General features: G+C 38.9%; 1 protein-coding gene across 4 annotated transcripts in view; it reads left to right on the top strand.

The window, feature by feature from the left end:
• The window catches only part of LOC138492643 (tRNA (32-2'-O)-methyltransferase regulator THADA-like), a 511,604-nt gene that overhangs the window by 257,603 nt on the left and 238,322 nt on the right, over positions 1-15,679 (top strand). The gene's annotated exons all lie outside the window — the stretch shown is intronic.

The following is a 15,679-nucleotide window of genomic DNA, read 5'->3' on the forward strand; positions in this document are numbered from 1 at the left end:
CCAGCGATGAAGGGGACACCCATCCTTTGTTTCAACGTTCTCTGCTAGGCCACTTTCTATTTCTTTATACTCAATGTACAACCCTATTCTCATTTTATTTTATTCAAAACGTCTAGACCATTATCAACCGCCCTATGCATTATTATCTCTGTAATTAGCACATAATATTAGAGTATTGTTTCCAAATGTAATCTTTTGTAGTGCATATTTTCAATGGATATTTGCCTTAGGTGCCGTTTTTTATAAGGTACATTCTTTTTATCAAAGGAATATTATGTTTGATTTACTCACTATTATACTTTTTAATAGTAATATTTATTTATATTTCTTTAACAGGTCATAGGGACAATCCAACAATGCCTTCTTATATCATTTTGGGATGCACTAATAACAGCCATTCTTAAAGTCAGAGTACAGTCCTTCATGTATTCTCAAAGGATTTAAATTTTAACAAGAAAATGGTTCTTGATCTGCGGATTTCCAGTGTCTGAAATTGATAGCAGACCAAGGATGTCTTAGGTGACATGAGGGGCAATCAATTTTGCGTCTGCAGCATGCACTTCTCAGAAGATATGTACGAACAATCACAGTACACTAAATAGCGTCGCTCCAGACTCCATTGTAAATTACTTCCCAGTGCAGTTCCAACTGAATTTCAGCACACGCTGACCCAGGTAAGTAGGGGACAATGAATTTTTAAATGTATGTTACCATTTTCTAAATGTGCCTATATAATATGTCTTATAAATGACCACTCAATATGTTGAAATAGTCTGTGAACAGGTAACATAATGAACGGTTGTCAGTTTTTGGGGAATATTTCCATTGATATTTTATTACACAAGTTTTCTTCGTGACAGGATGTATTGTGATTTGTACATTTTGAACTTAAGATTACTTTGTGTATCCATACTTTAGAGATACTCAAATAGTTCAGTGCAATGGGAGCCTTTCTAAACGCACACTCACATCGTGTCCTTTATAAATAGTTATTTTTTAAAAAAATTACCATGTCTGTATTTATGTAGACTGCACTGATGGAATTAGACCGTTTCCTTGGAGGAAACCACAGACCGGTCCAACATCCTAATGGTGAGGCCAAGCAACTTGCCCACAAAACTTTTTTTTATCGTTTTTGATGTGGTCTAAATTATAATACTAATGTCAATTTTCTATTTAATAATGGTATGAATATATACATTGATTAAAGGAGTGTGATGCTATATCGACCACTATTCCCGAGTCAACAGCAACTTCACTCACCTTTTAAGTAATTTTTTTAGAATATTCCTTCTGATGCGATTATACAAAATATCTATTTGTTCAAGTGCAACTTAAAATGTATTGATTATTGTTATGTATAATATTAGCTTTTGATACAAACTGGCTTGTAGGCTTCTTTGGCAATATCGATCATCTTTTACATGTAATTTGCTTTTTTATGATACATCTTTATTATTACAATTGCAATGTACTATTCTTCTACTGCAACCAGTTTGGGGGATTATGTGAAGTGATAATATATTGATTTATACTAATAGTTATTGATTAAAAATATCTTTTTACATTTAAGGTAACTTATTTTTTTGGATTATTTGCAATGTTGTCACCGAATTGCAAAGCATTCGATCAGCAACTTTGATGTATTTATCGCAGAAACACATGCAACAATAAAAGTAAACCTTCAGAAAAATGTTACTGTGTCCTCAATAACACAGACCCTTTCACTATATGAATGGGGTATGTTTTTGTTTATAAGCCCTAGCTGCTTAGGGAAAAATGGAATCGTTGAAACAAAATAACATTACAACGCATTAATGGGGCCACAATTTAATCAATATGTTTTGCAGGATGATCTCACACCAACTCCGTGCAACATATCTGAAGGGTATCGGGTACAGTTTTATGACTTTTTAAAATGTTACATGTACACAGTGTTCGACTATATGTCTATTAATTTAAAACAGTTTATCAGACAATTAACATTTTTACATAGTTTAACTTATATTGTAAGGTCAACAATCATTAAATCATCTTTCTCAAGAGGTACTTTATGAGATCAAAGATTTTACCATTAAATTGTTTAACAATTTAATCAATTTTCTTTGAATTTATGTACAAGGACTGTACTACCAAAGCGGTTGAAATTGAAGAGACACATGAACAAGAGGTATACATAAGATATTGTAAAATAGCAGTTATCCATTTTAACTGTTGATGTAATATTTAATATGTTCTAATTGTTTCCATAGTGACATTTTGTTATGTATGTATGTATATACGATTCTTTAAGTGGAAGAGCAAATTTCAAGTTTTATACAGTTTCAAAATGCTGTTTTTCAGCTTGGTCTGGTGGTCGGCAAATACAATTTGACTGTTTCAAGGGAAAATCAGAAAAAAGGGCACATAACAGAATGTTTTTTTTAAAATAAATTGTTTATTAGTTATTTCATTGATATTACATTTTCATGTTGTAATTCATATATTCTGTATGTGTGCTATAAATTAAGCATTTTTTTGTTATCTTTGATTAGAGGCATAAGAAGAAGAGTAGCAATAAAGACTCAGACAACTACACAAACTAATGATGTCGCTTGCCAAACCGTTATCACTTGGGGGCAGCTACAATTTGAGGCTCAGCATGGTCCTCGCAAGATTCAGTGTTGTGATGTTGATGCCTAGAATGCCGGAATTTGAATTGAATGTCAGCAGTGACCCACGGAAAGTAACCCTGCATCCTTGCTACAGCACACATCACCCAGAAGAAACAGACAATTCAGAAGATGTTTCAGAATTGCATACGGAACCGCTAACCTAATCCACACCCTCTAAAAAAAAACATCTAAGAAACACACACCGTTCTCTGTTCTGTTTTCCAATACATGTGGACAAATCGGAAATATCACACACAGAAATAACCCAAGCATCTTCACTACTGATTGACTAATGTGCTTGTGATGTAGACTTCACTCTTCCTAGTGTTGAGGACTTATCCACCACCATGGAATCGCAAACCAGTATACTTCTGGACGATTACCTATTAAAGAAACCAAAATACATTGTATTCGGCTGCTGCCTGATCGAGATTATGAAAATGTTTTAATGTGATCATGAAATTGCATAGGGTGATTTGTGGGGAGCCATTGGTGAGGTTTACTTGTGTAGTCAAAGGCACCTACCTGAACATCAAGGGTTGCTGTGTACACCACCATAACTCATTTTCATGGTCTGCTCAGTTTGTACTTGAAGAAGTGATTGCTGGAAATGTACTTTGTTCATCTGCTTTGTTGTTTAGCGGATCAATGTACAGTACAATTTCAAGTTTTCTAACTTTGTGGGACTAGAGTTCCTTTCAAAAACCCAGTACTACAAATATCAGAAGGATTTCCTGTCCCCTGCTATAAGCCAGGCAACAGATGTCAATGGGCAATGCTCTCGCTGGCAAAACACTCTAGCTTGTTGGTGATGGACAGCATGTCAGTTCAGGTTTTTCTGCTAAATACTGCCCTTACCACTTCCAAGACATGGAAACCAACAATATAGTGAGTTCAGTCGTCGTACAAGTATCTGAATGTACATCTTCCATTGCCATGGAAATGGTGTCCAGTCATTTGATCGAATACAAAGGATCGAATGACAAAGTTTGAGTCAAAAGGATCGAAAAACAATTTTTTCGAATGCATTTTTTTTGTTTCTTTTTTTAATTTAATATAGTTAAAACAATGTTTTTTTAAAGAAAACGAAGGGTTGGGGGGCACCCCCCCATAAAAAAATAAAATAAAAAAAATAAATGCATTCGACCCTTTGTTTTCCGGTCCTTTTGACTCGAAAAAATGCCATTCGATCCTTTGTATTTCAAACCTTTCACCTATAACCCATGGAAATATATAATTTCATTAAATCCATTCAACTTCTGCAATACAGAAAAATGCAAATAGACCTGATAGCCACTAACAGGCACATTTCAATAACAAAGCCCATGCAAGAGCAGTTCCCAGACATAAAGCATCAATATGATGGATGGCACGTCGCAAAGTCAATTTCGAAAAGAATTACAAGTGCTGGGAAGAAAAGGCTCCAGAAAACATTTAAAATTGGTCACAGTCTATCAGCAGCCCTCTTTGGTGGAGCTCAAAAACGTGTGATGGATCTGTAGATATTCTGCTTGAAAAATGGCATTCATTGATACACCATTGTTCTAACATACACTCTTGGAAAGAAAGCAAACATTTCCATGAATGTACACATGGACCATTGAGTGTAAGAAAAGGTGGTTTGTTTTAGGCTCCCCACCTCACACAACATTTGAGAAGATTGTGTACGACAAAAATCTTTCACGAGACATGAGGGGACTCTTCGAGTTCTGCCACAATAAAGATTTGGAGTTCCGTAATATGTGCCTAAAATACAGGCCTAAAAGGTTGCCTTTTGGCATAGACAGTGTGGAGTCCAGCACAAGACTGGCTGTACTTGCACACAACGAGAGCATTGGAAGAGAACAAGCAAAAACTGCAGGAATTTTTGGGAAGCCTTGTTACAACTTGGAGTTTACCAAAAGAAGCAAACAGTGAGTGGCAAAGCCAGTCTTCCAACAGATGGATTTTGAATTTGTGAATGATCAGACATTGAATGTGCTGGCCATGCAAACGTATGGAATTGATTCAGATTTAGTTTCCAGTGCCCAGTTTATGCCATGGAACATTGCAATAGAGGTTTGGCTTCCCAAACGTGAACATGTGGAAAGGTTGACTTCAAGATTCAAATGTGTGTGGCTCTCTTCACAATGTTTAACAAAGCCAGTTTCAAGCTTTTGGAAACTGTTTTTATTGTACAATAAATGGAATTGTATGTCACTTGAGATGTAAATGTTAAATCATGTATTTTTTATTAATTAATGTTTGTGAAGTAATGTCACTAGATAGGCCTTAACATTTCTATTTTTCTTTAATGTGTGTATTTATTACCATCAATATAATTGATTTATATTAGAACAATAAATGTCAGTCTGATTATTTCAAGTATGTGACTCAGATCCTCAAATGAAATGTAGAAGAGACAGATGAGCTTACAACCAACAGTTACCAGGGGCTACTTTTGGCACTGGCAGACCAACTAATGTAACGTTATAAACTAGCTCCTTGTTCCATAGTGGTAGCTCCTGGTCACTGGTTACTGCTAGATACCCAGGCACTGCTTGTAATTCCTGCTTATCCAATCATAATTTTGAGTCCTGTTTGTAATGAAGTCACAATAGTTGAAGAATCTAAGCAGAAAATTGCAGCAGCAGACATACATAAACTCAATGTCTCTTCCTCGGTCTGCCTAAATCCTCCATTCACCCTCTTCAACTAATCCTGAATAGGACTGCAAGACTTATCTTTGGCCTCAAGACCAGGGACTCTCTAAAGCCCAACAATATCTCAACTGGATCCCGGTGGCTGCGAGGATCAAGTTCAAGACCCTCTGCATCATCCACCAGGCTTTCTGGTGTCTCAGGAGGATAGCTCAGTGTCAATAGGCTCGCTTTGGAAGCGAGCATAAATCAAATAAATGAAGTCTGGCCTTGCTGGAAAGTAGGAATCATGCAAAGTGGCTGCAGATAGCAATGGACTAAAGGTGTATGTCAAGGGAAAAATAAAGGGGTGGACCTGCACTTCAAATCCTGATCCTTCAGGTATAGAACAATATCCACGAGTGGATCAGTGAGACGGGATGACACTCTTTTAGTACATATTCACATTTTATTGGCTAAATTTAGCATATATAAAAAACATTTTTCGCAATATAAAAAATCCGTAAAAAACTTTTCATAGCAACATTCATAGCCACATACAAAACTCATTCATATTTCCACACATAATATCAGCACCCGTGACATTTCATTTATCATTGGGTTACTTTAGAAATACAACTTCATTACACATATTACAGAATAGACCCAGTCCCTAAGATTAGGTGTCATGATGTATCTAGCACCAGTTTTTTGGGTCAGGTATTTATTGTACAGAAAAAAAATCGACACGTTTTTCAGTCGGAGACCTTCCTCAGAACATGAGGCAAAGCGAAGATTCTTCGCCCCAATTCTTAATGTGTAAGATCCCGTAACCAATCTAAAAACAATCATAAAAACAGTGTCATTCCAATTTATTTAGCAAGGTGACTATTAGTGTCACAATGTGTTCCCGATTTATCAACACATTAGATCCCTACTCACCCCTAAGTTCCAAATCGAGGGAAGGTGAACGGAATGCAGAATATTAATTCTCCACTGGACTCAGTGCAAGTACTGAACCTGTGGAACCAACAACAAACAAATATTTCAAAATTCTCTCCAGCTAAAGATTTCAACTTTAGCCATTAGACTACACAGGTCACAATCATACAAAAACCACACTTAATGTGCCCATGGTACAACTTGAGACCAATCGTCGTAGTTTTGCCACTGTAAATTGCAACATAGAAAAACACGCTTGATGTTTCACTCACAGCGTTCTGCAAGAGAAACATATATATGGATCATATAAGTCAGACCCTTTATGTAACTCCAAAACACCTCATAGTGTCTATGCGTGAAAAAGACCCGCATGGGAATAGATATTAACCACTCACCCTACTCAGTGTTAATATCATCACACCCCAGTGACACAGTGGGAATGAAAAAACATGTGCCCATGCTATTTTCAGAGAATAAGTGTCCTCTCTTGTCTCTCCTAATAGCCCGTTCTTAATATATTGTGGCTACTAGTCACCGCGTGAAACGTAGATACCAGCATGCACCCCCATTAGCTAAAATCGATTCGGAACAATCATGGCCGTGCCTTGGTAACTCCCTCTTTTATGAAATATACTCCCAGGATTGGGAAATATATCATGACGGTACATGCACCCCGTATTATTCGTAATACATCCAAAAACTTTCTCATGCGGTGGATAAACTCAACTCCGGCGCTCCGCGTCTGTCCTTGGCGCACGTTTCATAAAAATAGGTTAAGTGAAACCAGCATGCACCTGCCGAATGGTCTGTGCCTCATGAATGGGAAAACTTCCAAACTATAAAAAATGCAGAAAATTGAGAACACAAGCCTCAATCGGCAACGGGTCTAACCCGTCCTGACTTGTGCTGCACGAGAAAAGCACAGGAATACATATAACGGCGCAGTCCATATTTAGAAAGACAGTGAGTATTTACCGTGACGCGTGCATCAAGGATCCTTCCAGCACGGCAACCGCGTCTGCCTACAACCACTTTTTCATTCATGGAGAACTAAACATAGGTGAAGGACTATCTCTTATAAGGGATACTGGCCTTGCTAGACACTAAAAAAGGACTAAAGAACACATTTAGGCAGATGCACAAGTATATACTTATACATATGTTTCCATAACAACAATCTCAGTTCCTTACGGACAGTTCCTACGTATCAAGAGAAACTGTTCCGAGAAGGATGAGTTTAAACTGTATGCAGAGCAACTGAAGGAAAGGCTGACTAATAGGGGGTCCCCGAGAAGGCTAGTAAAGGACCAACTGAAGAGAGCGGAAAATACAAATCGAGAAATTTGTCTTACTAAGCAGAAAAAAAACAAGAACTGAACGCCTGGTGTGTGTTACAACCTTTAACCCAGTGAGTGGGGATGTGAAGCGTATCATTGGAAAGCATTGGCATTTAGTAAAACAACCTGGGTCTCTGAAAGAGAAACCTATGTTTGCATTCAAACGGAATCAAAATCTCAGACAGAAACTAGTACACACATACCGAGAACCAACCAGAGAACTTACCATCAATGATCAATGGGGATTACCACCCATCATTGGCCACTATAAGTGTGGCGGTTGTGTTGCATGTCCTCTGACTGAGACAAAACGTGAGTTCCAATATGGTCAGAGAATCTGGAAAATGAATTGCCACACCAATTGTTTAACTAAGAATGTTGTATACATTACTTGCCCATGCCATTTACTATATGTAGGTAAAACCACACGAGAAATCAGACAGCGCATATCTGAGCATAGAAGCTGTATACAGAATAAAGTAGCAGATAAACCACTGGTTGAACATTTTGTGAGAATGCAACATAAAGACACAGATCTGAGGTGGTTTATATTACAACATATCAAGCCCAACATGAGAGGAGGCGATATTGGTATAACATTACACCGCATTGAACAGAAATGGATCCATACCCTAAATACAGTCCATAGAGGGTTAAATGTATCGGTGGAATGGAACAACTTGGTTATAAACAATTGATTTAATTGGAAAGGGTCCCGATACTCAATATCTTTAAAATGGGCGATGCAGGCTTTTGAATACCACTCTAAAATGTATGAGTTTTACCTTCACCCTGTAGAGAAAAGGAAATGTGCCCATATATATGTTTGTAATATCTCAATGAGTCTGGCTGCTACAGTACAGCATGAAATACACATATAGGGTTATACACTGAAATACATGGGCCAGAAAAGGGACCTTCCTTTTGCGTTTCTGTTCCCTGGTGATATCATGTACAAAAGAATATATGCAAAAGTTGTTTTGCTCTACTCTAGTCAGTCTTTGTATAATTAAATTGTGTAACATTCTGGCATATTGTGGTAATTTTGTCTTTCTAAAATAACAAAATGTAAAAAGATATGGCCACATGGTTTTCTGAATGTCATGCTGACCAATGATTTTGTTTGAAGGAGAAATGTAAAACAAATGAAAAATCGTGTGAGGTAATCACATACGATGATTTATAAACAAACAGACCCAGTTCCTTGAATTAGGGAGCTCTATAATTTATTTGGGCTCTCGGCTTGGGTTTTCCGTCCTCTATAAATAACATGATTATTAGAACTGTGTTGTCACTGCTTGAGGGTATCACGTTTGGTTACATTTTTGGGTAAGACAGAGCGATAACTTTTGTTGTTGCTATGGCCTTTGGTATCATCATTTTTCCTTCGCAAGGTAGTATTTCGGCCTTTCCTTCATGTGAAAATGGCCCTTCGTAATAAGTGCGACTGCTGCGCCACCTGTTTTTCCATGGTTTGGGTTGTCATTTTTGTCTCCAATTTGGGTATGACGTTGTGACAATATTTGTTGTTGTTATGGCCTTTGCTATCATCAATGTTACCATGTAGGAAACATACGTATAAGTATATACTTGTGCATCCGCCTAAATGTGTTCTTTAGTCCTTTTTTAGTGTCTAGCAAGGCCAGTATCCCTTACAAGAGATAGTCCTTCACCTATGTTTAGTTTTCCATGAATGAAAAAGTGGTTGTAGGCAGACGCGGTTGCCGTGCTGGAAGGATCCTTGATGCACGCGTCACGGTAACTACTCACTGTCTTTCTAAATATGGACTGCGCCGTTATATGTATTCCTGTGCTTTTCTCGTGCACCACAAGTCAGGACGGGTTAGACCCGTTGCCGATTGAGGCTTGTGTTCTCAATTTTCGGCATTTTTTATATGTTGGAAGTTTTCCCATTCATGAGGCACAGACCATTCGGCAGGTGCATGCTGGTTTCACTTACCCTATTTTTATGAAACGTGCGCCAAGGACAGACGCGGAGGGCCGGAGTTGAGTTTATCCACCGCATGAGAAAGTTTTTAGATGTGATACGAATAATACGGGGTGCATGTACCGTCATGATATATTTCCCAATCCTGGGAGTATATTTCATAAAAGAGGGAGTTACCTAGGCACGGCCATGATTGTTCCGAATCGATTTTAGCTAATGGGGGTGCATGCTGGTATCTACGAATAATACGGGGTGCATGTACCGTCATGATATATTTCCCAATCCTGGGAGTATATTTCATAAAAGAGGGAGTACCAAGGCACGGCCATGATTGTTCCGAATCGATTTTAGCTAATGGGGGTGCATGCTGGTATCTACGTTTCATGCCGTGACTAGTAGCCACAATATATTAAGAACGGGCTGTTAGGAGAGACAAGAGAGGACACTTATTCTCTGAAAATAGCATGGGCACATGTTTTTTCATTCCCACTGTGTCACTGGGGTGTGATGATATTAACACTGAGTAGGGTGAGTGGTTAATATCTATTCCCATGCGGGTCTTTTTCACGCATAGACACTATGAGGTGTTTTGGAGTTACATAAAGGGTCTGACTTATATGATCCATATATATGTTTCTCTTGGCAGAACGCTGTGAGTGAAACATCAAGCATGTTTTTCTACGCTGCAATTTACAGTGGCAAAACTATGACGATTGGTCTCAAGTTGTACCATGGGCACATGTAAGTGTGGTTTTTGTATATGATTGTGACCTGTGTAGTCTAATGGCTAAAGTTGAAATCTTTAGCTGGAGAGAATTTTGAAATATTTGTTTGTTGTTGGTTCCACAGGTTCAGTACTTGCACTGAGTCCAGTGGAGAATTAATATTCTGCATTCCGTTCACCTTCCCTCGATTTGGAACTTGGGGGAGAGTAGGGATCTAATGTGTTGATAAATCGGGAACACATTGTGACACTAATAGTCACCTTGCTAAATAAATTGGGATGACACTCTGTTTTTATGATTGTTTTTAGATTGGTTACGGGCTCTTACACATTAAGAATTGGGGCGAAGAATCTTCGCTTTGCCTCACGTCCTGAGGAATGTCTCCAACCGAAAACGTGTCGACGTTTTTTCTGTACAATAAATACCTGACCCAAAAAACTGGTGCTAGATACATCATGACACCTAATCTTAGGGACTGGGTCTATTCTGTAATATGTGTAATGAAGTTGTATTTCTAAAGTAACCCAATGATAAATGAAATGTCACGGGTGCTGATATTATGTGTGGAAATATGAATGAGTTTTGTATGTGGCTATGAATGTTGCTATGAAAGGTTTTTTACAGATTTTTTATATTGCGAAAAATGTTTTTTATATATGCTAAATTTAGCCAATAAAATGTGAATATGTACTAAAAGAGATTCATCCCGTCTCACTGATCCAATCGTGGATATTGTTGCTAAAGGTGTATGTGCCACAGTGTTAGCCAACATTGAAATAACAAACAAAGGAATATGTCTTGCCAATGTGCACTATGAACATGCGCCTGTGACCTTTGCACATTTACATTTTACTGTGGAGGCCCACATGTGGAGCACAACCAGGCGCATGTGCATCAATGCTGAAATCAATATGATTGCTGGAATAGATATACACAGAAGCCAGTAAACCTCTCAAAACTCCACTCATTCGAGCGATGCTGGAATTTTAGTTATGTAAACTTTCTTTTCTTTTCACGTGTTATCCTGGCTGCAACAATCCACCCAGTCTGGTGCAAAATCACCCCTTTCGCCCCTCCCTTTCCAGTCTATCCATGCCATCTCTATATATTAACCCAATGCTTTTGTATTGGAAGTCTGCTTATTTCAGAAAAGAAGTGGCCCGCTTTGGCCCAAAAAACTTCCCCATACTATTTTTTTTTTCTTGGGCTTTGCCATACTGAAATATAGGGAAATCCGAGCCTGTCAGCACCTCTCCTAGGGTCATCTTTGAAAGAATGCGTAAATGTTGTGGGACTAGTCGCATTGATACCGTTCAAATGGAAGTCAATATTTTTATATGTGGGATACTTGAAATATTTGATTGTTTTTCACTGCACAGCTTGCCATTAATATTGTTCAATTTATGGCATGTGTTCCTAAAACAAAACTCTCTGACACGCTGTGAATGCTGGATGAAGGGTTGCATTGTTATTTGTCCTTCGATCCAGCTCACTAACAATTTGAAGGCAAAAATGTGTCGAATATCCACAAAGAAGTGATAAGATTCACTATATTGAAAGATTAAATAGGAGTGTTGAGTTTCTTTTACTGAGATCTGTCTTTTGAAGAGGTTGGTCATTCGTCGCATAGGGAGAATGGAAACACAAGACACAATGTAGGCAAAGTTTTAAATGATATTTTTGCAAGTGAGGGTGGCAAGTATGTTGAATGCTACATGATTAACGTTGTGACAGATGAATGTTCAAATTGACACAAATAATAAACATTGTACGTGTTAATTCTAACTTAAATGTACTGGGTATATATAATTATAAATTGGGTACTGAAATATATTTTTTCATTCTCGATTTTACATTGTTTTATTATACCGATGTGCGCCTGTCATGGGTATAGTTTACCAGTTGACGGCTTCTTCAACCGTAATTGGACAATAATCATCAACAACGCATCTGTGATAACCATTATCTGGGACGATCGCCCAACACCAATCTGTCCTTTTGCAATTGCAGTAATAAGGAGCTTCATGACAGCCTATAGGTTCTCAAAACATACGGATATGAAAGTGTTGCATTTGAAATTTAAACCACTAATTTCTTTGTAATGAAAAGCCATGTGCCTCGATCAGAAATCGGTGATGGGAGGTAATAACTTTCTGTGAAGAATGCAAAGACTGGGATTAATCGATCGATGAACAGAATCCGCATTATAAGATCACTGTTCACAGTTAAATAAAAAATTAGAAGCATGCAGTGTTTGCTTGCTATAACCTCTATTGGAAAAAGTTACCCATTTTTTGTGGACTTAATTACCTCTTTTCAGTGTTATGTCAAAATTAACAGTTCTTCTTACGCTCCAGACTATTGCTATTTTCTTCAAAATAAACTGGTTTTATCGTTTTGCATCTATTGTTGTGTGTGTTTATGTTGCTGGTTCTGCGTTAGATAACGTTATGATGTTGGTGATGACAGGGTACGTTTGGCTATGCTGCCCACTAATGTCATTAAACTAGGTGGAACTCATCGTGAGCATGTAGTGAGGTCAGCGTTAGGGGCGGGTGATATGAATTAGTGCTGCAAGGACACTTGAACTTAGGGTGCTGGATCGACAGAAAAGATTATCACAATATGGCGGTACCCGCCTGTCGTTTTCGCATGTGTTCAAGTGAGAAAAACTCGGGTAAGTTGCATTGGAATTTTTTTTTAAGAACGATTAACGTATACTCTAAAATACATTGGATCTCTGATAGCTACCAAAAGGTACATTGGGCTACCAATGCGGTAAATTGACTTGCACCCTGGTGAAACAAAAACTACATTACAGCTGCCACCATCCTACTCTTCGAAAACTAATGTAGGGTGATATAGTCACCCTGAGGCCAAAATGGGGTGTTTAAGCACTGCTGGTCTGGGAGCTTTATGAGTGACCCAGAAACACCTAGTCTTCAAAAACAACAAAAAAGGGATGCAACAGGACTTAAGTAGCAATCCATCTGACTACCATAAATAAGACAGAGTTCCCAAAGAGGAATGGAAAAGTCAGGGCGTTCCTAAAAAAGGACCCATAGAATTCCCAAAAAGGAAATTCTGCCTTAACATCCTGTCGAAAATGTAAACAAAAGAAGGGATGAGATCTTCCCTTATTGTCCAGCAGAACTTTTATAGAGGTAATTGCTAGTGTAGTGGCAATATTATGTTCATTATTGTTGTCAATTTCAGTTTGCTTTGAGATGTGTTTAAGACTTCCTTGGAGTTGTGGGGGCTACAACCAGATAATCATTTTGGATTCCCTTCTCCTAATTGCCACGGGGGTTCCGGTAAAAACGATCTCATTGACGGCAGTGCCGGAGCCAGGAATTTCCTGCTTCAGAATGCATTCTTGGGGACAAGAAAAGGAGAGTTTGATGTAGGATTTTCCCCCACCACAAGCCGTACCAGATTGGTCACTAGTGTAGAAGAGAAAACAAGTGTCACCCTTGTATGTAGCTAATTGGTAAAAAACCTACTGCACTGCAGTATGAGATAATTAAATTAGAGGTAATCGTGTAAACCATGCATGGCAGGCTAGCTAGGTCAAAGGGGACATTCACATTAGGAACAACCACTTTAGGGGAAAAACTGCCCAGTGTAAGGGTTGTCTGCCACGTTAGATTCAGGCTGCAAGGCCTTCCTGCACTGGCAAAGTGTGTTCAAGAGATGCCCAAAGAAATTGACTCCCTAGGCTCTGAACGGCCACAAACGCCCAGGTTCTATGGAGGGTAAAGGTGGGAAGAACTACAAGCACTTTTAAATGAGGGTGGGTTTTGATCTGTTGCCTTTCTGGGAGCAAGGTCCAAGAAAAGTTTGGTTGGTAGTTCTTGAGGCCTGCTAGGAGCATTATAGGGTATAGTAATGGTGGTGTGGGAGTTTGGATTCCTCTTGACCTGAGGCTGAGCTCTTATGGGAGGTAATCTGCATACTCCAGTCTTGTCTAATCTTTTGAAACAAAGGTGTGCATTAAAAAACACAAGAAACATTTCCTGCAAAGATGCATGGGAGCAAAACACATATATATCTTAACACAACAACATTGCGCCATGGGAAGGCCTGGCCATGAACAGTGCACACCCCCTTTTTTGTGGCCCTTCAGTTTTGTGGGGTGTGAGTGAGGCGTTGTCATGGACTATGCTGTGTCTATGCTATTTGTCTCACTTCTGGGAAGGAGGAGAGCAAGTGGGAAGAGCAGTGGTCCGGATGGGGCACTTATCTGCGGTTTCCTTTACAAGCTCCCACACAGCACCAGGGTTTTGGCATACGGAAGCCCCCACAATATTGGCACACCAACTTTGATGCCACCAAAATGAATGGGGTGTACAAATGACAGTGAGCTGCTGCACTACTTCGTACCAGAGCAGCCCTAGACAGTTTCGGCATTTGCCCCGAATTTGAGATTTACACACCATTCAAACGCCAGTTGCCTTTTTGAAGTTGTATAACCTCTGTGGTCTGCAATTGCTGTGCACAGAAGTTATTAAAAAAGGTGGTTCTATAATTCTTTATGAAGATAACTCAAAGCAGGACCTCTTAAATTCTCACCACCTTTTAGATTTTGCCACACTTGTGATTTTTCACAGCATAATCCTAAGGTAGGTTTGCCTCGCTGCTGTATCTTGCTGACGCCCGCGCGCTGCATCCCATGTAATGCATTTGAGTGCCACAGGAAGTCATTGCAGCTGTTCACATAGCCGCACACATTTGACATGCGCACTATTTGACTGTACCCTACCTTAAACATACATCACCCTCGGCTCGAGCGCCACCACCCAAGGAATACAGCTGAGTCCCATACAGAATTTGGTCCAGCTGTTCACATAGCTTGACTCTATTGACAATTTGACACAACACCCACCCCACACCTGATCATATGGGCTGCTGTTAGGGATTTAGCCATTCCCTACCTACCTTTGATCAGGCTATAAATGCACACACGCATTTTAGAAAAGCTTTCTCTACCACTCTACTCAAGACTACGATCTTCCAAAGGGCGTTCATCCTCACAGTGCTTCGAGGCCATACCAATGGCAGTAGGTGCTATACAAATGCCAAATAACATAACATAACATAACATAACATTGAATAACATGTCGGAACAAACACCCACACCACTCCCTCCGCCTCCTGCTCCCTTCCAGGTTGCCATTGGAATATTGGAACGCTGAAGTCTGTACCTGTTTTGGCTACACTTAACTTTTAAACTTTTATCCTTATTGCTTACCCTCATAATATAAAAAGTGCCAGGCTATTATGCAAGTCTATGCAAAAAGGACAAGCATATTTGTCCTTGGCACTTGAGGGGTTAAAGACACTTGTTTATATGTAGTTGTTTCTTTAAAAACTTTTTTGGCTCCGCTTTCAGCGTGGAAATTACCTGTAAATCTGTGAAACCTTCATTAAGCTTTTATTCAAAAAAACTCATTTG

Source organism: Ambystoma mexicanum, chromosome 10 (assembly GCF_040938575.1).
Source record: "Ambystoma mexicanum isolate Mex_15411 chromosome 10, UKY_AmexF1_1, whole genome shotgun sequence".
In the NCBI taxonomy this organism is placed as follows: domain Eukaryota; kingdom Metazoa; phylum Chordata; class Amphibia; order Caudata; family Ambystomatidae; genus Ambystoma; species Ambystoma mexicanum.